General features: G+C 40.6%; 1 pseudogene; it reads right to left on the bottom strand.

The window, feature by feature from the left end:
* Positions 1 to 13532: 13532 nt before the first annotated feature.
* On the bottom strand, positions 13533 to 14858 carry LOC147325577 (uncharacterized; annotated as a pseudogene).
* Positions 14859 to 26298: the final 11440 nt, after the last annotated feature.

Here is a 26298-nt window from a genome sequence, read left to right as displayed (position 1 = left end):
CTGAGAACTAAAAGGAAATTCTCAATCTCTCCTTGTTGTATAGCTTAGCTTTTCAAACAGTTTTAACAGTTACTTTAGTCTGACAAAAGCCGAATGACGAATTAGCGCTTTCAGTCAGAAAGCGATTTATTGTATTTCCAGACTTGCTTTCGGCACAATTTACAGTGCGCGCTGCTCTGTTTTTTCAACAGTCTCTGGTCAGTATACTTCGAAAAGACTTTTAGACTAAAAATACATAGACATTATTGTAGAATATTTCTCATTTAGGATATATTTTTAGCACACACAAACATGCACACTCTGAGAGCGTATGCCAACAGACTTAATAAACTAATCCGTAAGGCCAGCAATGTTGTGGGGATGGAGCTGGACTCCCTCAAGGTGGTGTCGGAGAGGCGGATGCTGTCCAAGATAAAGACAATGTTGGATAACACCTCCCACCCACTCCATGACATGCTGGTCAGTCACAGGAGCACGTTCAGTGAGAGACTGAGATTACCGAAAAGCACCACTGAACGACACAGGAAATCATTCCTGCCTGTGGCCATCTCCCTGTACAACGCATCCACTTAACACACTGTTTGCTGCTACAACTACACATGTTTCTTTTCCAACTATTTATCTATGAGTGACTTATGTATGTATGTATGTATATATATGTATATATTGTACTATTCTTAGTTAGTGTATTGTCTGTCTTGTCTTAATGTTGGTTTAAAATGGAGCACTGTAACAAAAAATAATTTCCCCCAGGGATCAATAAAGTATTCTGATTCTGATTCTGATTCTGATTCTTCATCAACTTCTTCAGTGATTGGCACAAGGGAGTTAAAGATATACCCTAACTTAAAACAGTTTTGCCTATTTAACTTGTGAGATATCATTATTACGTTTCCTTTTCTCTGAATCATTATTGTGCATCCGTGGCTAAATGCTCCCATATGTGCTGTTCCCAGACCTGGTGTGTCTGTGATTTAATTTTCTCCATGTAAATGTATCTACTGTCTGTGCTGATACGGACTAATTGGATTCGGAGTATCTCATTGTGATTATTTGATTACAGTTCATTACCCTGTGAACTCACACCGCCCTGAGCTGCAGATTTTCAAGCACCAGGAGGTGCTGCCGGTCATACAGGGGTCCATCACTTCCTGTGAGGTCTAAAGTAAGGCAATGATGATGTCTCTCCTTCACTTACTGGTTTGATTTGATAGAGAACACACCAGAATAAGATGATTACGGGTGGGAAAGCAAAGTGAGCGCAGACTGTGTTGTATGTTGATCCTTTTACAAGAACAACTATGTGTTATAATACAGTATAATATAAGGGGAATATAGAAACTGTGGATTGTAGACAGTGGTGGTGATAAAGTTTAAGATGGAGGCTTGCATGGGGCTCTGAGTGACCAGGGTGAGGCAGAGATGTTAGAACTTGGTTGGATTAATACAAGTCCTAAAGGCAGAATGACAGAAGAAGCACACAGAAGGCAGGCGACAGAATGATTGGACTAGAGTAATGATGTCAGCAGTGAGGCTGACAGTGTGGGAAAAAGGAACTGATGATCAGAATAGACTAGCAGACTATCCTAACACCAAGAAATGCCAGCAGATGAGTGATTACAGATCTTCTTTATTGAACTTTTCCTTCAAAGTGTGGTTCTGTGACCTCAGGAAACATTTTCCTTATGACTTTATGGGATCATTCACCAGTTGCTGTCATGGTCTGTAGCTTTTGTGAACTTTAGTTTTAGCTTTTCATTGATAATTTTGAGATTTAGTTTTCTATTTTAGGTTGAGTTTTACTAGTTTGAGTGATTATTCTTGGATTTAAAATTCTGTTATAATTGTGTTCATGTTCACTTGTATTCTTGTATATTTCCTTAAAGTTTTGATGTCAAGACTTTGTTTCTGTGTTAGGTGTTTTCCTGTTTTTTCTATTTGTCCCTTGTCTATTGGATTTAGGTTAACTTCCCACCTCTTGTCTCAGTGGTCTTGATTGTCTTCAGCTGCATTTTGTCACCCTCCTGTGTTCCAAACCAAATTGCCCTCACGTGTACATATAATCCAGTCTTTGCCTCAGTCTTTGTCACAGTGTCTGTTTGGTCCTTTGTGTGCCTTATGCTCCAGTTCCTAAGTTTGGACTTTGTTCTCTTTGGGCTTCTACACTCAACCTAATTAAAGGTTAGTTTTTCCATTTACCTGTTTGCCCACATACCTGGATATGGGTCCTCTTCCTTTTTTTTCCCTGTCATATTTAGTAATACAAAGGTCAAATTATGATTATTATTAGAGTCAGGAAGATTTCCTTAGTATACTCATTGGCTAGCCACTGGTGTATCCAAACCTTCATTTAGGTTGAATGCCCAAAAAGAAACTAACAGGTATTCAAATCTAAACATGCAAACTAGGAAGCACATGACAGATACCCAGATGCTATGAGTAAGAACAAACATGAACGACTATTTATACACACTGAGGTCTAATCGGGGAACAGGAAACGGGTTGGGAACAAGCAACAGCTGCTATTAATTAGGACAACCACGGGGGAGGAATCAAAAATCCCAAAAACCCAGGCATATAAGACAACCGACTGTCCCAAAAAACAACAACAACAACAAAAAGAGGTAATAACATAAGAGCAAAACTACACACAGAGATGAAAAACTCACACAGAACATGATATAAAGCGATAGGAGGGAGGCTACAAAAGTAACCCAAGATGCAAAGAAAACCTTAAAGGACTAAGCTCAATTAGACAACTCCATTGCATCTAACTAGAACTCCGATATAGTAGATTTATCAGAACTTAATAATAACAAAAACTAAAATCTCAAATGACAAAGTAAACAACAAAACCACATACCATGACACCTTCAAAGTGTAGACATTGGTGGTGATGGAGCAGGATAAGCACATGACTGATAGGATATTTTGGCTGAGATGCAGTTGGCGCTGAGGAGGCGACGATGGAGGAGGAGAAGGAACACATGACAGGAAGCCTGAACGGTAGAATGAAAATTTACAGTAAATTCAATCAGCAGTCAAACTTTCCTGTATTTCCACTGCCAAGCCCTTCCAACCTTCAAATGTGGACCAATCTAAGTGATACACTTTTTATACCTGTAATAACTTCACTTTGTGTTCATGCAAATTAAAGTAAATTAAAAATGTATGTTCATCCATAGCCTAATCTCTGTATTTAATGAACTGCTATGAGAGTTAGTTGCCTAGTTACTGAAACCAGAACCACCATTGACAGGAAGTCAGAAAACAATAATGGCGCTGTGATTTCTGAGAAAGGGCGTTTAAATATGAAAACATCAACAATGAACTCTTGGCGAGCTCAGTTGAGCTTTGATATGTCAGCAGCTGCAATGAGCCGGAAAGGTGACAAGTTCTCCAGGCCTAATTAAACACAGATGATTTAACAAGTAATGCTATTAAAATAGTTGCCTGTTTTTTCCCTCCAAAGAGTGTGGGATGTAGGCCTACCAGATTTTCGCTATGATGGTATGATTTTTATATGCCTCCCATGACTGACAATTCTTTTTCTTTTTTTTGCCTGTCCCATTTGTTTCTTTAGCCGTCAGAATTGTTGTCTGAAGACCAACAAGGATACCCAATGGATTTACTTTGTCAGATGGATCATCACGGCCTTGCCGTATTGGTCCATTTGATCAACCTTTGTTGTTATTATTTATTTTATTTTATTTTCAGTTGTTACAGACGGGACAGACATGATGAGGGATAGGAAAGGGGGAAAGAAAGATGAAGGAAAAGAAAAACAGAAGGGAAGACGGACAGTGAGAAAGGGCACTTAAAGAGAGAAAAAAAATCTCCTGAGTCACCTGTTGAGAGAAAAAGAAGAGAAAACAAGCAAAAAAAAACAGAGCAACATACTAAACACAACACCATCACGTTATCTAGCTAAGTGTAAACAGCAGTAAATACTAAATATTGAATGTTGTTGTGTAGCAAGCAGGACACGCAGCGCACAATGTGCTTGGAAATAGCAGCCAATAAAGGTGTAGTTTATGTCTATGAACAGTGAACACCCGTGTGCACACCTGTGTGGATCAGCGTGCTTGTATTCAAAAGGTTTCCCCATGTAATGGTCTGCTAGAGGATGTAGAGAGCCATGAAGGGCATGAAGCAGGCATGGAGGAGATCCAGGCCCCAGAAATCCAGAGGCCCCAGATTGCGAGAGCCCAAGGAGGAGGCCACATCCGTGCCACCCTCCTAGGAAGAGCTGAGGAGAGCCCCAGATGAGGGGTCACCCAATAGCCATGGAACAGAAGCCAGAGGGGTGCCAGAGTGAACTGAGCCGCAGGCCCAGAGGCCCGAGGGCCCCCTTTGCCCCGGTAAAGGCCTGACCGAGCAACAGGCACCAGGCCCCGCCAAGTAGTCACTGGGAGTGAGCTGGTACATACCTGAGCGCCCAGCCCCGGACACCAAGAACCACCAACACACCGACCCCTGAGGGCATCAGTTACCGGCAGGGAGTGTATGACTGACAATTCTTAATAGCCTTTTTGGAGTTGATGTGGCTCCTAAACGCTTCCACTTTGCAATCACACCACTTACAGCTGAAGATGTTTCATGGACTGACTTGTTGCAACACTGGCATCCTATTAGAGTGCCACACTTTAATTTAGCGAGCTCTTTAGATTAATCCATCTTTCACAAATGTTGGTAAATGTAGACTTTATGGCTGCATGCTTGTTATTGTTATACACCTGTGGCAATGGGACTGAAAACACCTCTTCCTCCTAGCGTTTTTCCCGCTCGGTTGCAGGGTCCGCTTTTCTGCAAAGTCGTCTCCACTTGGGTCGGTCAAGGGCGTCGGTCAAATCGGCTTCGATCTTCTTCACGTCGTCCTTGATTCGGTCCATCCATCTCCGCTTTGGTCTGCCTCTAGGTCGACGTCCTTGGGGGCTGAGCCGCAGTGCTGTTCTCACCACTGAGTTCTCATCGCTCCGTACCACATGTCCGTACCACCGCAGCCTCGCTTCTTGCATCTTATCTGTGATTGGCGCGATTCCCATCCTCTTTCTAACGTCGGTGTTCATGACGTGGTCCCATCGTGTCAGGCCTAGGCACCATCGCAGCATCCGCATTTCCATCGTGTGAAGGGCTTGTTCGTGCTTTGGGACTGAAAACACCAAATTTCGAAAATTAAGAGGCACGACCCAATACTGTCCATATAGTGTAGTTAGCACTATATTTAATCACTATTATCTACTCCATTCACCACTGTCTTGCTTTTTTCTCATCTTCACTCCCAGTACTATGCCTCACTTTTTAAGTGGCTTTCCTTCTTGTAATTAGGTTTCCTTAAATCAGACGGGGCCCTCTTAGAGAGACTGGGTCTCTCCTACTGTCACTGCAAACTCTGCATATCACTACTGCTGTAGTTTAAAGTTTGTCAGCCTTTGGGAATCCAAAGATGTTCCCTGCCCTGCCTGCATCTCTGAAAATATCTATGCAGTTACCTCCTTTGTAAATAGAGGTAGGTTTGTGTTTCTTCATGAAGTACTTCTCCTGTTCTGGGTGATTTAGATACTTAGATACTTTCTATATGAGTCTATATCAAATATGCAAATGCTGCTTATTGCAGTTTGTTAGATTAATGTTGGCTTGTTTTCAGTTCAGTTTTATGTTAGGTTTCATTTACTTTCAATTGAGCTTTTTCTGTGTTTCTTGGTAAGCTATTGGGTCCAGATTTAAGAAGTTCATAACAGCTTACAACACTTGATTCACGATATACTTTACAATGGCTGTGCCTGTGTTTTGTAATTCCTGGGTGTGTACCGTGTGTTTGTACTTTAACTTGTTCTTTTTTTCTCTCATTTAAATAATTATATTCTTGTATGTGTATCTTTTTTTAGTTTATAAAGCAAGTGTGTGTGTCTTAACTGTATGACCACTCAGGAAGCACATTTTTTGTACATCTGTACAATTACAACTAAAAGGAATTCTGTTTCATTCTGATATCAATATATGGACCAAAGTCTCCTAAAACTTGACCAGTTGAGAAACTGAAACTAAAGAGCTGTTTCTGTAACTTTGTAAGTTCACGTCATTGTTTTTGGTCAGTTTTTATGTTTAGAAATTGAGCATTTCTTTGTTGTGTCTGTTTCTGTGTCATTTTCCTCCTATAGTGTCCTTTTTGACTTTGAGCCACTTTATGAGACAATCTTGAAAATCTGTAGGAACATCACAGCTTTCCCACAGCTGTGAGTGTCACAGCGTTTATGTCTTTTTGGAGTGTTTGCCACATAAAGCGGTCCATCTCCACTCCCTGGGCGATGCTGACCTGTGTATCATCAGTGTATCTGCTGCTGTAGCATCCGACAGTTGCCACATAATGGATAGCCGGGGCGGTAGAGTAAACAGTCCAGGGCGTGAGCTGTGTGCAGTGGAGGTCAGGCATGTTGATTTATTGCCTCTGTGATAAATCGCCTGCTCTTTCAGGGAGGAGGTCACCATCAGGATCTTCCTGAGTGAGGAGCATCTGTAGATTCAGCTGTGGCCTCCGTGACCTGCAGGCGGGGCTGCTGATGCAGCCTGGAGCCTCAGTGTCAATCCAAGTCTCCTCCTACTCCATGTCACTCATCTCCTCCTCCACGTCTTTCTTTTCTTCCCTTCTTTGCCTCGCATTTGCTTTCCTTTTGCCATCCATCTCATCTTTTTCATTCCTCTTGTCCCTCTTTTCTGCCTACACATTTTTGTCCTCTTCTGTTTATTTCTCATCCTCTTTCTGTCTCAAATATCACAAAAGTTTTCTTGTCGATCTCCTTCTTCTTCTCCTCTTACAGTTTATTCTTCCCCCCTGTGTCTTGTGGCTATTTGCCTCCTACTCTTTTCCCCCTTGTCATCTCTTGCCGCTTCTTCACCCATCTTCTTGTATCCTCTGTCAGCCGTCACAAGTGCTTCTCTCCTTCCTCCCCCACTTTCTCCGACTTAATCAGACGACACGAATTAATGTTCACGCAGATATCATTTAAGGGTCATACAAATGCCTATTTCAGGGGAGACTGAGGACACACAAGAAAGCGGCATATCTACCAAGCCCACCTCAAAATTAGCGGTGATTATCCCGTGTATTTTCAGTTCAGCAGGGTATTTATTAGACTAAAATGTTAATGAGTCCAGCTGCGGTTCATTTGCATTTGCATGCGGTGCCCCTGTTGTAAATAACACCTGATGCCGAGATATTTAGGAAAGAAACGGAGCACAAAGTAAAGTGTCTGCTCCTATATTATTAACCAGGCTTCAAGTATGGAGCTGCTGTGAGCTGTTAAAAGCCAAAAAATAAGAAGAAGCCAAAAGAAATGATCATGGTGTGGGAAAAATTATTGGCCTGCTTGTAGATGTGGTCTGACTATACACTATATAACCTTGCTTGTTTGAAAAAATACTAGTACGGCACACAAATGAAAACAGACTTTTTTCAACCCAAGGTAATTACAGTCATCTGAGTATGATCATTGAAAGTGACTGCTTCTATTCTTTCATTGTTCACTTGCTCATAGCCCTGAGTGTTATGAAAGGGAAGAAGTCCGTGACATGCATTAAACTTTCAGCAAACATACATATTTCATTTGAGGAGATTTATTTACCATTTTTTGCTTTAATCTCTGTTCTTTATCTACTTTTATCTAGGATGTTGCCATTTCTCTGTTTTCTGTGCATTGTTGTATGGTCTTTACCTCAAAGACCTTCAGTAATAGTAATAAATCACACAGCAATAGTACATTCATGTAGTTGTAAAAAAGCATGATAAAGTATTCAGTATTCAGAATACGTTACTCTCATTGAGTAAAGTATGTATTCTGTAATCTGCAGTGGAATACATTTTAAAAGTAACCTTCCCAACACTGCATACAAGTAAACCTGAACTGAATCACACGTTCGTGTAATGTAATGGTCCAGCATGTACAAAGAGCTCGTTTATTTTATATTTTCTGACTTATATGAGACCCAAACCAGGTAAAAAGGAAAACAAAAACACTTTGTAAACCTGATGCTCTGTTTGAACCCAGTCACCCAGCGACAAATTAAAACAACATTATCCGATCAGTGTTCCTCATCAGCATGGGGCAGGTGATCTCTGCGTGTCTGTCTCATTCTTCACTTCTCTCATTATCTCAAATTCCAGTAAACACACGTGGATGCAGTGATGGGAAGCATTCGCTTGGGAGATCTGTGTGTGCGATCGCAGTCTGGATTCGTACAGCATGTCTGACTGTGTTGGTATTTGCATGTGATGTTTTGATACAGAGATGGGCAGAAATCACCTTGTGTGTGTGTGTGTGTGTGTGTGTGTGTGTGTGTGTGTGTGTGTGTGTGTGTGTGTGTGTGTGTGTGTGTGTGTGTGTGTGTGTGTCACCAGACCCTGTCATTCGATTACAGGTCACACTAATCTAATCATCCAGCTGTGAGCTCAGTGAGCAACCATTTATGAAAGGGGCTGTAGTGCTGGTGAACACAGACCTCAGTCTGTCACCATGTTACCTTTTGCTCAATGACAAGCTGTGTCTGGGCTTACTCTGATAGCCCGCAGCTATTTCCCAGACTGATTGCTGTGGGAGTGAGCAGCCTTTGCTTCAATTTAGACATCGCACCAGCTCTAGTTAGACATGGAAGTGTAAACAAGAGGTCACATCTGGCCTCCCAAACGCATGCAGGTCTGTGTGAAACCTGGAAGATGTCCAGGTGTGATGGAGGACAGAGGGACCTCGGAGATAAATCTGTTATCAGTGTGACTTACAGGAATGGACAGGACAAGCAACTCAACTCTCCTCGCTGAAATCATATTGACAGGAAATATGGCTCCTTCAGATGAACTCTGAGACGTTTCGTCTGGTTTATCATTCTCATGCCCGCTTGTGAGGGTTGGCAGCTGATACAGATTTTCTCAGGCTCAATCAGCTGAGCGGCTTGAGGTAAAGGAGATCAATACTTTTCATTTTTTACCACAGAGGCAATATCGACCGTCTGGAGCAGCCTCTTCAGTGGGCACAGAGAGGCTTTCTGCACCACGATAAGAGGCGTATTATTTTAATCAGCCTCATCTCTCATCTGATCCCTCTTATCTGTCGCCCGTAAACAGGAAGATGGTGGAGGACATGGTGGCAATACAAAAAGCTTGACAGAATGATTTGGAGTCACATAGGTGTTTTTAAAAAACGGGTTGATTCATGTGTGAATCAGCGACTTCTAATTTTTTTACACCCTTTTTTTAAATTAAAGTCAGTGCTAATAGAATGACATGCTATCAGGTTGCGAAAACAGGCAGGCTCATAGATGCAACCACCACCATAATGTGCCATTGCTATTACATCCAAACCTAGAAGTAAGCACAGTCAACTCATACAGATAACTGGAGTTTTAGCACTCACCATTGGTAGCAAAAGTGTTACAATACTTTTAGTACAAAGTACATCAGAAATAATTTGTCACTGGAGAGAGGCAAAGAGAATTAATTAAGAGCAAGAACTACCATCAGACTGTTCTATTCAAAGGAAATGCAGAGTGTGATTAGCAATGAACAGATAAAGAAACTGGAACTAAGGCTCTGAAATACTTACTGTCTAATGGTTATAAAAGTGACAGGCCAGCCAACAGCTTTCAGCCAGTGGAAGCATCGTAGACCTGTGAACCACGGAGTACCCCGTCTGTTGCCCTGTGACTACTGGGATAGGTTCCAGACCTGCCCGAATGGGATAAATGCCAAATGGATGAATGGATCATACTTTATCAACATGCTGTAAATACATGGCTCACTGTTACATGTCACCTGTTACATTAGGCGGCCTTCATAGTCAGGGGTTAAAGTACCAGCGTCTGGTACCTTCAGTTAGTGAGCAATTAAATCTAATAGGTTTCATATTGATTTTGAATGAGTTATAGTGTTGCTTTCAGTGACGGCATGGAGATACTTGCTCAGTACCTAATCAATCCAACTTCCAATCTAACTTTATTTATATAGCAGTTCAAAAACAACAAAGTCGACCAGTGCTTTCCAATAATAAAACAGAGATAGCAGTTAAAAACCATACATTAAGCAGACAAAGAAATAAATATAAATAACAATAAAATGAATGCATAAATGAAAAAGAAGATAAAAATAAATCAGTATATATATTAAATATTAAAACAAGAGTAAAATAGACAATAAGATATACAATGAATAAAATTAACAAAATAAAAAGATTAAGAGAAAAACAGCTGACTAAAACTGGCTACAAGCTGACTCTGCCACAGCAAAATCTCCAGTGTTAAATTAACACTAGAGAGTGTCTATATGGGTCCACACCTCTGAGTGTTAAATACAACACTGTTGAGGGTTAAATTAACACTTTTGACAGTGTTATATGTTTAAAAGTAACTTAGTCAGTTTTGAAGATTAACAATGGCTAACACTGAGCAGTGCTGGTTTTCTAACACTGGAATATTTCTAACATTTTGAGTTATTTTCCAGTGTTAGAAAATCAGCACTCTATGCAGCCAGGAGGCAGACTGGGATCGAACCACCGACCTTCTGATTAGTGGCTGACCTGCTCTGCCACCTGAGCTACAGCCACGCCCACAAAGTGAAAGTGATTTAAACATTTCAAGTGTTGGGGCCAGCCTAATATGGAGGGGCAGTTTATTCCATAATCAGAATTAAACGGACAGTCCCACCCTTAACAAGAAATCTTTTTGCTTTCATCCTTGCGATGTACTCATGGTGCAGATGTTAAGTTTTGATCACTGCTCTTTAACACTTAGCTCGAGCTACAGAAGATCAGTGAGCCTAAACAGAGTTTCTTTATAAATGGCAGTTAATTTTAAAGACAACTTTTCTAATGATAAAATAAATTTCAGGAAAAACACAAACTTTTCCTGCGCAGTTTCCACAAAATCTGTCTGCAAGCTACGTGTTGCTGTATTTCCACTGGAAGGGAAAAAATACATTAACGTGCAAAACTCAGAGACAGAGAAACATGTAAGAAAAACAGGACAAGAGAAGGCGATGAGAAATTATTTGAAACGGTCTGACAGCAGAGTTTACTACAGGCAGGCATTGGAGTGGAGTGGACATCGAATGTGCCACCTCTGCTTGACAATAGATCACGCTTGAGTAACATGAAAAAGTGATCCTGCCTTAGACCCTGCTCATCACACAATACTTGAAGCCTTGGTGAAATTTAAATGGATAACATATATAAAATTATTATATATAAATTATTCACCTACAGTGAATGAAATGAAATCATCTCTAAACATGTTTTATTTCTTCTGTAAAGTTCAATATGGGAATCTGTGGATGTGACCATGTTTTGAACCAGCCTCAAGTGGCAGCTAGAGGAACTGCAGTATAGCATTTCTTTACTGGCTTATTGTTTAAGCCCCAAAGGTTGCAGCTTAAACAGTACACATCAACCTACTACTTCTCCTCTGGCTGCTGTGGACCCAAGACTTGTTACCTCTGCTGCTACAGATTTACTGTTTACAGCTTTATTGCTGTGGCAGCCACGACTCAGCAAGTCAAACCCATTGATCGCAGGTTTGGTGTTTTGATCCCCAGCACTTCCCTGAAGTGTCCTTGAGCAACACGCTTAATCCCTAACTTGTTTATAACAGTAAATCTAGGGCCTTACATGGATGCCTCAGCACTGGTTTATGAGCAGCAGAATGCAAAAGCACATTGTAAAATCCTTTGGATAATGGGTATTTAAGAGTGAAACTACGTGTTCTGCGTCTGCAAGAATCCATTCTGCTGACATGCTGTTTAGCATGACTCTGAAGCCCACCTAGATGCCGAGGTGGTGCTGACACAGTGCTTTGACCTGCCTGCGGATGGGGGCGAGCGAAAAATCGTTTCTATTTTGCGGATGGGGGCGAGCGAAAAATCGTTTCTATTTTGGGACAAGTGAAAAATGGTTTCCATCTTGAGATCACCATTATCATGAGCTGCAATAACAGATAGCTGTGTAAACACTCAGAGGAGCCAGGAGACAATGTAATGGTCATATTATCATAAGAAAACAATGACTATTTATATCCACATGCATGCACACTCTATGATGAAGCTATAATATTTCAGAGAAGAAGAATCATGTGATCCCGTACTATCATGCAGCCTTATGAAGAGGAGAACAGTTGGGTTCCATCACAGTTTTTCAGGAGGCAGAGAAACCAACAAACTGCTTATTGTAAATTTATTCATTGACCAAACTGGCATATGAAATGCAAACCATTTCCATAAAGTGGCAAAAAGAGGCAGATGCAATACAAAGATAATGGCTGCACTAGTAAAGTTGTTGTTTCAGTGCACTAATAGACTCTTGAGGATAAACTGTTGTTCAGAAGTCGTAGAAAGAAAATGACGTAATTATTCTGACAAATTAAATCATGTGGACCCCTGCTTTTGTCCTTAAGTTTTGATAGTCTCCATTAATGCAATTCGAAACGATTACTTGTCTCACTTTATTGGATTTCTTTGTAAAAGTTGCAGCAGATCCTCATATAAGTCCTTCCAAATGGTCCATGTGACTGCAGAGAAACAGGGTGTGTGAAAATCCCACTTTTACAATGGAGGCTATTAAGTTTAGTTGACTGTAACTGTTTTGTGGTGGTCAGGGAAAAGTCATTGTCATGGTAGATGGGATACATTGGGTTCTTTTCTCTTTAACCCAGCTCACTTCAGTCCATTATGTTTTGTTTCATCGTGACAAGGTTACAATAACCAGGCACCTCAGTGCCGCCAAATGCTGATTACCTTAAACTATCGCTGCCAGCTCCCATTCAGCCTCCCTATGAATCACTTCTGCTACATCCATTGTGTGACACAAACCAGAGATAGTGAGGAATTTACTCTCTCTGTGCACCTCTGCTGTCAGGAATGTCAAAGTTTCGTTCTTCTGGGGCTGGAAAATATATTTTCAGATCGAAACCATTTATTATTAGAAGACACTTGATTTTTTTGAGCCCAAGAGATGCTGAAATATTTCTTAATGATCATCCAGTTCAATAAGCTCACCAAGATTGTAGTCAAGGGACTCAACCTTCTTAAAGACATGTGACCCATGCTTCCACTTTAAGCAGTCCCACACAGATTTACCCAATAATCCTTGCTGACAATTTACCAGCGAGAGCTTTCAGGATGGTAAAGGAGATTAGCTAAACAAATACAGCACCTTTTGGAGGCTAAATCTTTCTTCAAGGAGACTGGTGAGGAAAAGGCCTCTGTGCAGGGTAATAAAGACAATGAATGGTGTGCGTGTGTGACGACAGGATGATCAGATAGCTACCGAGGACAGCCTGTGCCCTGGAAAATCACACATTTCATCTTTACAGCATTCAAGCGTCACTCACTGTTGAAGTGTCCTTGAGCAAAAGCTTTATGCGAAAATTGAAGAACAGAAAACTGAAAAACAGTGACTTGCTTTTACAAGCCTCTGATCCTCTGGTGTCTATGACCTTTTTGAGAGTAATAGGGGAGAGTGAGGTAAGATGAGCCACTTTTTACTCATGTTGCCCTGGATGTGAGAAAAAAATGACACAGAAATAGAATGATAACATATTCCTTTATTTCAGGATGTCTCCTTTCAAATGTAATGATCAGAATCTATGTCTGATGACGCTGCCCAAAATAATGACCTATTAAAAAAAAATGCTCCTTTGGCTCAACTTGCCCCAGATTAGGGGTAAATTGAACCTAGTCAGTGGGTAAACTGAGCCATCTTGGGGCAAACTGACCATGTAGTTTTTAAAATGTAAAACTGATCATATTGTGAAAAAAACCATTTTAACAGTTGTAAACCTGTGAGAACAAACCTGGAAACTGGTGGTTTCTAAACAAACCACCAGTTCAAAACCATTTATTCAAAAGAACTATTCAATATTCCAATGATCAAGGTTGCAGGGGAATATGAACTGTTGCTCCCTCCTTGCAGTTCCTCCAGCCTGTTGAGGTTGAGGTAGCTTCTTCAGCACATCCTTGCGTGGGAAAGATGCCTCATCATTTTCCTTGAACACAAACGTGGGTTTCTTACTGCTAGTGATCCCTCGGATTCTTCTGAGAAATCTGGCACTCACTTCGTTGTCTGCAAAGCTGTCAACCAGGCCAATGTAATGGTGGCTCCTGGATTTGGATGCAAATCTTACGATGACAAAGTCACCAACTACCAGGTCTGAGACATCTGGTTCACTTCTTTCATCGCTGGAACTCAGCGTGTCAGAAGTGTACTCAGAAGTGTCTTCAAATGGGATGGGAACATCACTCTCCTCAGAGCTGCTTTCCACTGCAATTTTTGTCTGGGTTTGTTTCCTCTTCCACATTCCTTGCTTTTTGTGGATTATTTCTTTTTTGCCTTTCAGTTTATTTGTCCTTTCTTCATGGGCTCTCTCTCTCAATTGCCTGCTTTTCAGGTGTATCAGTCAGGATTCGTGTCTTCACACGCTTTCGATTTGTTTGTTTCCTGGGCTGCTGACTTTTGGGTAAGGGTAGAATATCAGTGGGAGACACATATCGAGCATGGTTGGGGTCACTTCGTGAACCACATGCATGTACAGGGTCTGGTAAAAATCTGGAACTGCTCTGCAAGCTTCTTGATATGCTCTGCTAGCTCCTTCTCCACCTCCTCAGAGAAGACTCTCTTTGCTGAAGCTGTTCCACTATAGCCAACCGATTTGACCTCCTATGTGTCCCTCTTTTTAATATATCTCCTGAGTGTTGACCTGTCAATTTGTCTTTCTTTAGCCACTGATCTTATGGACTTTCCTCCCTTGACTTCACTCGCTGCCCTTTCAATCTCCTCCAGGGGTGTTGAGCCCCAGCTGGTCTTCCGTCTGTAGGTCCTTGGCATGATATCTTTTCTATAATAGTTAACATATGACAAATACAACAAAAGGGTTCAGTATACTGAACTAAAATACTATTTAATAAGTCAGAGCCTTAAATAAATTTCAGTGCCTTATGGTGGGGTAGGTTGAACCATTGGATCAATTTACCCCATAGCCTTTGGCTCACTTTGCCCCATAGCCACCATTTTGAAAAAAACGGGCTAGCTTAGCAATTTAGGCTAATCTTTAGAAAACTTCTTCAGATGATATTATATTTTAGAAACCCACCAACATGTATAATATATCATTTTAGACACAGATACGTTTGTTTTAATATTACAGTCAATTTACCTGATATGCAGAAATTTTACTTTGACAAGCAAAAAACATTTTTTTGTGTAATACAGACTTACCCCTTCTCCAATGTGCTCCTCTTTAATATAGCAGGATGGAAATGATGAGTGCTTCCTGGATTTATGGTCACATGACAAAACATGTACACAGTTACCTAGATACAAGGGGTGGTTCAACTTACCCACTGGCTCATCTTACCTCACTCTCCCCTACAGGTAACAAGGTCTTTCTTTTGCTTTGTGTAAAAACAGGGAATTAAATAAAGGAGCCACAAGGTCTCCACCTGGAGATCAATAGGGTGCATTAAAGCACTGACGACTTGTGACTTTTGAGAGTGGTGGATAACTAATACAGTTTCATCATTTTTGCAATTTAATAAATGAGATTATAAGATGATCTGAATGTTGTTATGGGTTTTCTCTTTTTTCCCCTCACTGCAACATGCAGTGACATGAAAACCTCAAGGATGGATATCACATCAATTGTACCTTGTTGGAAAAAATAGTATTCATAGAGCAGTCCTTCAAGTACAAATCTCCATAAAACAGAAATATATGTAAACGAAAACTCTGTCAGTCCCAATTCATGTTCAGCTAAGCCATTGTGGAAGTGTCAAAAATCTGCATTCTGCAGTGGCAAAAGCAAGTTCCTGCATAAACAACCCCTCTTCTCACTTAAGACTCAATTAATACATTCCTGTTCAATTTACACTTTATTAGAAACACTGGTTCAGCTGCTCACCAACACACCTAATCAGCCAGACTGCTTCAAGCTGATGAGCAATAGTAACCTAAATAACCACTCATTACAACCAAGGTATGACTTTGACCATAGCACGGTTGTTGGTACCAGAGACGCTACTCTACTGGGATTTTCCCCTCAAATATTTCTAGGCTTCACAGGGAATGGTCCAAAAAAGTAAATATCCATTGAGTTCTCTGGCAGAAAATCTCTTGATGCTGTGGAGTTTAGAGGAGAATGGCCAGACTGCTGTGAGCTGACAGGAATGCATCAGTAACCACTTGTTACAAACGAGGTATGCAGAAGAGCATCTCTGAATGCACAGTACATCAAGCCCTGAAACAAGCAGACTTGCAACAGCAGAAGACCATACCTGGGGTCACGCCTGTCTGCTAATATGAGAAAACTGTTATTTGTTTTCTTTAATTTGGCAAAAGTGACAAACAATCACACTATGCTCTCACTATCCTTCATGCAGTGTGAGAAACACAACCCAGTCCATATGTCCTTGGAGAGACTGTCTGAAAAATACAGGCTGTTATCCTTGTTTCCCTTACCTTACCTGATACGATGGCCACTCTTCACCTTCTAAGAAAGCATAAAAAATAGCTACAAACACAATTTGATTTTAACATGGTCAGACAGCAAACCTGAAGAATTTGTCCTGAGAGACTACACAACAGCTCTTATTCTAGCCTGAGAGTAATATGTAAAATTGTCACATTTTGAGAGGGGCTAAAATAAATCTGAAAGATATAAGCATGTTTTTGGCCCTCGGCTCTCACTGCTGCTAGTGAGAGCCAAGGGAAACAACACACACCTGTGCTTTCTTACCTGATATTGTTCGCTCCTCTTATCCTTATTTGTTTTCAGAATTACACTTACTTGTATCACATCTCTTTACGGTTGGTTGTTTTTTTTTTCTTAGGTTTTGAAAAGACAAGCGTTTCCTTTGAGAGTTTATCTATTTGCTTTGTGATTGCCTCCTTATATCTCCTCTCTGTCTCACTCAGATAAATGTGTTTCATTTTTGTTGTGGAAATTGTTATAAGAAGCTCTGCCATCAGCTGCCTCAATGGTCTACTTGGATTCTTTCTTCACAGGTGTACAGAGAGCCGAACTGTGTAATTTTGTCTAAACAGAACAATTTAGTGTATGAAATAGTTTGGGGTATAATTTTGACTTAATGTGGGGACCTCCTGATGATTACTAGTGTACCAGCAGTGCCAGTCTATAGTAGTAAAGGCAATTTTAGCTGCAGATGTAGTTCTTGGTGCAAAAATGTTTACCATCTGTTACCTGTAAGAATTCTCAAAAAGACGATAGTTTTGTTCATTAATTAATTAACTTATTGAGCCCACAATCCTTGAAGTTGGCCTTTCTAGTCAGTATATTTCAGATAAGGTGCAGCTCTTCCAGCCTTAAACCGGGTATCGCCCCTTTAGGGGACGCCCAAAAACAGAGCAGATCTACAAAATTGCAAATTTTACATAAGCTAGTCAAAACTGGCAGTTGGCATTGTGCAGCTATGCTTCTTTAACTGTACTCCAACAGCTTGTGCCAAGCGGAGATTTATTTTAGTTTGTACCTGTGATCTGTGAAGCAAGGCACATATAAAAGAAGCATCCAATTAATGGTCCTCTCCTCCAGGCATTTGGAGGCAAATACTAATGCGAACTCCCATTAACTCCCAACATGAATGACACTCACCATTGCCCAATGAAATTTCTGTAACCGGGTACTAAATTGTGATTTATTTATTTTTATGAGGAAACTGCTCTGAGGCATTGTGGGAGATGGAGTTATTCAGTTAATGTAGTTTAACAACGACAAACAAGACGTGTCTCGTTTTCGTGTTCAAAATTCATGTAACTGTATTTCAAACGTGGAGCGTAATGTTGGTCTTCTGTTGCTGCCAGTTCAGTGAATTTTGGTGCTGTCGGGTTAATGGAGGTGCTTTGTGTTTACGTCATTTTGTCGATTTCTTTTATATGCCCTTTTATTTGCTTGCTGTTTTAGCTGTGTTTGTTTTGTGTGAGGCTTTAGCTTTCATAAGAGACCTGGTGTAGAGGTCCATGGAACTGGATGATGATCCATGATGGCTTCACTTCGATGGAGACACAAATTAATGACAAAGGCATCAAAATGTACAAAAGACGTATCACGCCACGCCTGCTTCATTAGCCCATATGTTCAATATGTTTTTAATCATATTCAACAAAAAAACCACAAAAATAATTATATTGTATTACACTACACTACCTTGTAGACTCGCTACATGATAGAAGTAGTTCCAAACATGCAGATATTTTGCAGCTCTCTCTCCTCAGAGTCCGACTGTGCCGCTCTGCTGGGCTGGCACAGATGCCTGTGATCCATCATTACCAGGCACAGCCAATGCGAAGTCACCTCATCCCCACACTATCTCTGCAGGCTGTCTGCTAATTAGGGGAAGCACAGAGTTGTGAAGTAGCTGCGGTGTAATAAAATAACATCTACAGTTCGAGTTATGCGCACGCTCCCAACGTGGAGCAGTGATATTTTAGCTCGCTGAGGGTATGTTTAAATATGCCGTTATATCAAGTTTTCCTCCAAAATTAGATAACTTCCACTGGAAGCAGCACAAAATTGAAATTAAATGGAAAAGTGTATTCCAGTAAATAGCTCGAGCTGGAAGTTAAGAGCTCAGTGACACATGCTTTTAAAAAGTCCATGCAGCATGAGTTAAAATGAGAAAAATCATGCTGATGAATGATTTATCATTGTGTATTTCTATTTTTTTCCCCAGGCTGTATTTATTACAGTTATGTGTCACCACTTGTCAGAAACCAATTTAATTGTTCACAGCAAACAAATGCCAGTAAATGTTGATGACTGCTTTCAGCTGATCTTTGAAGTGACATTGGGTGTATCGCCCACATAGCGGTGTAAAACCACATGTCCTACCAATTGCTGAAATGCTACCGGTGCTGCACCTGGCAGCTGCTTTCTGTTGGCTGTTTCACAGCTTCACGATGATTTGGTTGCTCGCAGGATGCCATGCACAGATTCTTGGTGCTGCGCCAAACTTTGAAAGCCAGAGATACACAAATGAGGAAGGGTAGGGCTGATGTGCCATATCTGGTGCTCCGTGGATTAAATTAAATCATGTTGCAATCCACATAAGGGTCTTTGTCAGGTCTAAATGTCGTAATCTAATAGAATCCTGGGAGGGAGATACAAGCTGTAAGTACTTGTTCTTTATTTAATGGTATTTAGCACTCAGGGGGTATATGGCTATGTTTCTTGTGAACCATCTCCACTAGTATGCTTTAAAAGACTGCAATGTGTTTGAGATGAGCTGGCTGTTTTTTAATGTAAATTTTCAGCATTTTTAGCTTCAGTATCAGCTAAAAATGCTGTATCAGCTGATACTGAGTCATATCATCCTCAGTATCAGCCTGTTCTCACTCCTGGTTGAGGGCTGTATTGCATAAAATATGGCCAGAAGTATGCAGACAAATGAGCATTACATCCTCCTATTTCCAATACTGCCATACTGTCTAAGTGTCAAGTGTCTTAAACTTACCTTAAACTTACCTGGATGTGCTTTGGCATTTGCGCTGATACACCAAAGTTAGTGAATAATGATGAGAGCCTTTCACTGTAATTCATGTAAAGCAGCTCTCGGTGTGATATTTAAAAGCATGTTTACAATGAATCCTGTGGAGTGGCATATGTTAAAAGTGAAAGCAATACTGTTGCAGCAGATGGCTTCCGCTCCCAGAGCCTGGTTCTGCCGGTGGTTTCTTCCTGTTAAAAGGGAGTTTTTCCTTCCCACTGTTGCCAAGTGCTTGCTCAAAGGGGGTCAGATGATTGTTTTCTCTAGTCTACCTTACAATATAAACCACCTTGAGGTGACTGCTGTTGTGATTTGGCTCTATATAAATAACATTAAATTGCACTGAACTGAAAACACAAAGTGAAGCACACAAAATAATATGATCCACGGGTCTCTTTGCTGCCACATTTCTGACATATTGCTCTGCTGCATTTTAAAGTGCCAAATGTGAAATTAATCAGTCTTTAAAAGAAATGAACTGTTATCTCTCGCTGTTCACTGTTGCCATGGTTGGTGCATCACTCATGGAGACCAAAGGACAGTTTACATCTGGTGGCAGTGTTTTATGCGTTGACTTTATGCTGATCGCATAGGATAAAATACATAGAACAGGGCTCAGTTAGCCAAAATACCTGTCTACGTCTGTTCTCACGGGCACAAAAGACCATATAGTGTGAAAAAATAGATTGCACTTTCCATGACTGTTTCATGCTTTCTTGTGAGACTGAGCTAATTTACATCATAAAAGCAGCCTCACATTAAATGTATACAAAAGCATGTGGTCACGGTTTCATTTTATTTGGTGGTTGAGATTTTTTCAAGACATTAAACAGATGGTCAGGACTAATGTGTAAAACATTTTCTAGATATGCATTTAAATGAAATATGCACACACAAAAAAGGAAGAAAATAAAGACCAAAAAGCAAAAACTTAAAAATGAACCATGTATTATCAGTAGCCAGTTTTACGATAACACCCAAACAATTATCTGAAACACCATTACTGTCAAAACAGAAAATATATTGGCCGTACATTTGATATGTATTAAAAAGTCTTTGGGTTATTTTTAAATAAAAAATGTCCAGCTCCTAAAACAGGAAGGCTTGCTGACTTTCTTACTTGTCTTTTGCAATCAGAAGCTCATTATTGTTTTAAAGTATTAAAATAAGAGATCTCTATACAATGTGTTTAAAAACCAAATGATAAACTTTGAAGATAATCACTTTGATAAATCTGTGAACGATAATTAGCTGTAGCTCAGCTGTAAGTTTCCCCGTGGCTGGCCTGGTTATACTTGAACTATAACATAGCCCACATCAACGCTGCCACTCAGCAGCTGATTTTTTTACTATTAAGTGTTTTTTTGCTGAACTATTCTGGAACTCTCTCCTGCAATTATTTGATGTTTCCATTTAAAATTTTGAGGGGCGCTTTGTCAGCCTGACTGCAGCACAAACCATTTATTTCCAAAATCTGTATTAAAGGCCACCAGCTTTATTGAAAAATGTCTGTTTCATTTTCACACAGACCTTCCCAGAGGGGGATCAGATAGCTGTCGGAAGCAGAGCCAGACAATGTAGTCCCTCCTACCCCCCCACTCCCCTCTAGGACAATGACCCGCCACCGTATGTCCCTCCCACCCCCTCCTTTTTCATCCCGCAGACATATGAGCTCATGAGTTCCCTCGATCATTATCTTCAGATCAATTTTAGCGTGCATGAAGCAATTTTGTCTGATTCACCGCTCCCCAATGTCCTGTTCATGAGCAAGTGCCCACTTCAGCCACAGATACCTTGAACCAAAGTCTAATGAATTAAAGCTAACTGGACTAATTTTGAATCATTTTTCATTGGATGAACTGAAAGATGTAAGTGCACCGCGTATAATTAATCACATAAATTGCATAAATTAGCTCAGAGAGCTTTTTCTTATTTACATGTTCCACATATTTCATTGTACAAAATGTTTTGCTGTTTTTTTAAGAGGGGTCTTAGACCTGGCCACTTGGACAAAAAATACAGTCCAATGTATGTAAATATCTTTAGCTATTTTCCATTCTGTTATTATTCCTCTACCCAAATCTAATCCGGACTCCTGCAGCTTTAGAAATAAGCTAATTTCAGGCTGACAAAATTATGTTATGAGAATGGGAGTGACTGGATTGACTGAAAGGGCAATAAGGGACGATCAATGTGCAGATCCACGCTGGACTTTTAGCCCCACAGTATAGAATTCCCCGAGGCAGATTTATCTTTGATTTTCATGACATTTAGACACTCGTTGTAGTCTTTGGAACAGTAACCCACAGCTGCGACTCTTCCCAGTTCATCCAGTTCAGCCCTGCTTTCCCACACAGGAACTGAATGATCAGTGCCGTGCTGAGAATCTCTGAGGGCCGAGGGCCTCAGAAAAAAAAAAAAGAAGGAGAAACTCTTCTCCTGTGAAAGGGTGAAGGACTTCTTTCAGTTATTTTATTTTGATTCGCTGGAAGGGTTCTTCATCAGACTAAAGCTCCCTGGTCTGAAACGTAAAGCCGACCCATAAGTACATTCTTTCTAGTGGTCAATAGGGTGTGACTGCTCCAGTTGTAAAAAATACAAGATCTGTGATCTCAGTAAACACTTGCCTGATGAGTTTACGACCTCAAATGCTAGTTTCAAGCCTATGAATTGAACATGATGTTCATTTTGTAAATTATGGTTCTCCTTAGCATCCAGAAAGACACCCTTAACAGAGTATGACTAAGACTGTACTGTATGATCATGTAGTTTCAGAGCCACCCTGCATTTCAGAGAGCTAAAATGATGGTGACAATAAAGACGCAGCTCAATTCTTCAAAAACCAGACTCTGCTAACCAGAGGGAGATGTCACGGATACCTTCTCTTCTATACAGTCTACGCCAGAAATGAAGCACTTCGGTCATTCTCGACTGAGTTTCAGAGCACTGCTGTACTTTGTCCAATGACAAGGGTACTTGTGCAAAACAGCGAACTAGTCTTAAAGGCATTTTTGGCACACACAAATACTCCTTTGATGTGACATTAAGGCAACAATAGTGCCAGTTCATGAAGGCTATAAAGAAAGGGTGCTTTCATCACCTTCTGCCACTGGTATAAATGTACAAATCTGGTGAGAACCTCCCCCATCAGCATAGCAAGCATTCCAGTGTCAGCAGCCCTCAGTCTGAATGACTTTAAGCAAGGCGGGCTCCATGGGTCACAGGCATCACTTACCTACATGCAGGAAAACATCTCTGTGAAAACATGGATGGAGAGAAGTTTTTTTTTTCCTCCATAAAAACATGTGAGAGATGTATGTGTGTGCATATGTATATTTTTGTGAATTTGCACCCTCTGGCTTTTGTGCACAAGTGTGAGTTTGTGTGTTTGTGTTTGCAGAGGTCATGTATACAGAAGAGTTCAATCAGGTGCCACACACAGACCTACAAGTGCAGATTCAACGGGAATAACTCAGACCTCCCACGTCTTTCTGCGTCTGAGTCAACCTGTCATCATGCATCTTCCTCACACCCCACCACCCCCTCTCTCAACTCCTATTTCACCTTAATTTGTGTATTCTTCACCGCGGCCAAATCTTTTATTAGAGGCTATTCTTCTTCTAACCGTAACATCTAAAACCTACGTGGAGCAGTGTAGCGAGGCCAGCTGGTAAGGCTCAGGCAGGAGTTTTCGACAGAGCGATGAAGGAGAAGAGGCCGAGGAATAAACTAGTCCCTCAAGGGAGATATAAACATTTACCTTTCCATAAGGGGATGGCCGTAGCATTGCAAGCAGTTGGAAAAGAGGCACAGAGAAAGAAAAAAGGTGAAAGTAAAAGGAAGCAAGATAGATAGAAATGGAAGTGTGTGACTCATCAGTGGCCCTTAAAGCAGTTTATTCAAACAACAGCAGCTGACCTGGACACTTCTTTTCTAAAATCCTTTTAACAACAAGCAGAGCAGATCATGTAAATATGACTGTAACCACCATCAGGTATTAAACTGCAGTGACCAGAATGCATTCTGTGTTTAATGAGTAGTTTTAACATTTAACCCTGACTTACCCCCAAAAATCTAAGCAGTATGCTTTGCTGCGTCTGTTATTTTTTTATTGGGCTAACTTTTTTATTTTTTTATTTTTTTTTTTTAAATCCACCTAACGTCACTTTGTATGGAGCAAAGAGCCACATAGTCTGCAGTCCCAACGAGCTGTTGGTAACACCACATTTAAATGTATTTATAGATCAATAATTAGTGGCTGATTTGCAGGCCAGGCTGTAATTATTTGGACTGTTACACTCGTCTTTGTTCTTTAAGCTCCGCACTTCAGCATTCAATTTGACATTTAAGAAATACACACTAATAAAGTCCTTAGTCTCATCTGCTTTCATGGGGATATTGCACATGGAGAGGGGAAAACAGCATACAGGCGCTGTCCCACGCCTACGTCCTCCCATAACACCGCAAACACAAGGTTGTAACCAACTGAATGAATCTTTCCTCATTTTAGGTCGACAAAGGTTAATTCAAAATTTTTCTTTGACTTTCCAGATGCGCCACGTTGCACAATGTAGCCAACTTTATGTAAATGAGGAGCGTGCTATTCGACACCCCCCTCGCTCAAAATGCAACGCGACACCACAAGAATGCATTGCATGACTGCTCACACAGGCTGTGAATTCTAAGTGTGGAAATGATGGCCCCTGTGGACATGTACCTTCACAGGAAAGAGGTTGCATGCAGCTCAGTTATTGCAATAACTATATAAAAAAGGACAGTAAGTGGTGATGTCAGGCAATAAAAGGTGATGGATAACATTCATTAGATAAGAAAGAAATGCCAGTGAACAAACCTCAGAATGTGCCTCTATGGTCCTTGGAGAATGCTCTTGTAAGGAGCTAACATCAGAGACTAAGGCTTGCAGTATTTCTGTGTGGATAGATTTGGACTGCATGAAAAGAAATGTCCTCTGCATTTTTTAACCACAAAGTAAGCTCATACATTTGATTCATATTTTACTTGCAAAAACTGAAAATCTATGCAGAGGTGGGAAACCAGGCAAGGTTTGAAGTCTTTCATCATAACCATGTCTGCCTTTAGACCTGGTTGGATGAAACAAACGAGTCTAAAGCGGTTTGCTTTGAGTATTACTTGCATATATTTCCTCCCCAAGTGTTTCTTTTCCCACTCATATGGAAAACAATTTAATAAAACATTTAATCACTTTAACAAAAGTCTTAGAAAAGTTGATATGAACACAGATACTTTCATGTAATTTTGTTGTATGCGATTGGGATGCATCTGCTTTATGAATGGAGTCAAGCTCAGCTGCATATGTATTAGATCACTTGATCTCAGTGCCCTTTTATTTGGTTTTAGTTTTTCTTATAAGCTATTGTAGCCACTTCAGTTGACCATGCATCACTGATGACTTTGAATATTCATTTTCATCACTCTCTTTGGTACACACCGTAAAAACTATAAGAAAATAAAACAAAAACTTTACAGCACACTTCCCTCTGTCTTTTTCAAAATCTCTCATGTTTGCATGCGACAACAAAAAAATCCCAAATATGCTGAAAGGGGCCGGTGCCTCTATAATGCTTTTCTATTTCAACTGAGCAAGCGTTTTGTTTTTCAAAGCACTTTTTACAGACCTCATTCCCTACTAGCGCTTTTTTCTATACTTAACCATCTTGTCTAGTATTTCCAAACACACTTGTACAGATGCATTTAGTCACTTAAGGTTCAGTAGCTTGAAGATACTTCAACATGCAGACTGGAGTGACCGGAGATCGATCCACTACTTTTCCATTTGGTAGACAACCTGCTCTACCTCTTAAAGCCGTCACTCAAAATAGGTGTTACTGTCCAAATAAAGGTATATAGGCAGCATCGCATGCAGTATAAACAAGTTAAGGAGACACAAATCCCTTTGGGGTTGTGTCAGGAAGGACATCTAGCATAAAAATCTGCCAAATAAGGAAGCAGCTGAAAGCAGCTTTTACACAGAATGTAAACAAATAAAGGCTGCACCTGTGCACCTGGACCACATGCAAATTAAGGTTGTTTTGGAACTGTATGTGTTTCCTCTGCATCTGTTCTAGCTCTCACCACAATGTCGTGCTCTCGACTAAACTTCGGTCATATGACCAGTTACAATCTACATGAACCAAACGTTACATAAAGGCCACATTTTCCCTCTTCTTTTATACAGTTTTGATCATTTTTTAATAACTGAACTGTGTAAAATGTTTCTGGAACAGTTACGACTGCTTTTGCCTGCCTATAGGTATCTCACATCTGCAAGCCACTTTGCAACCCACCTCTACCCAACTCTTCTTCATGCTGTGTCTGACACATAGTATAAAAGACTGAAGTAGCTGTGAAGCTGTGATGTCACCAATTGGTTTATCTCTACTTCATCTGTTCTGAAGTAGAGATGAGCATTCAAGCCATCGCCCTCTGCAACTGGATATGATGAAAGAGAAGGTGAGCTGACTATGAGACCACAGTTTCAAAAGATCAAGGTTACAGCTGTGCTGTCCCCATAGACTCCTATAGAAAGGGAAGTATTTTTGCAACCTCAGGTATCGCCCTTAAATCCAGCTTTAAGGCACTTCTGCATTGGCTTCGGAAGCTACAGTATGCCCCTTTTTTATACCGTCTGTGGCCCTGTCCTGTGCTGAGGTGTCGCTGCTGCTCTCCTGGGTCACAGAATCGAATCAGGCTGCCAAATACAAAATTATAGGACAGAAGATAGGATT

The sequence above is a fragment of the Aulonocara sp. 'chitande type north' Nkhata Bay genome, linkage group LG7, assembly GCF_057382095.1.
Source record: "Aulonocara sp. 'chitande type north' Nkhata Bay isolate Kocher_YH1m ecotype deep benthic linkage group LG7, A_spYH_male_GT1.1, whole genome shotgun sequence".
In the NCBI taxonomy this organism is placed as follows: Eukaryota; Metazoa; Chordata; class Actinopteri; order Cichliformes; family Cichlidae; genus Aulonocara; species Aulonocara sp. 'chitande type north' Nkhata Bay.
The sequence above is the reverse complement of the archived record's forward strand: the minus strand, read 5'-3'. Positions and strand labels throughout refer to the sequence as shown.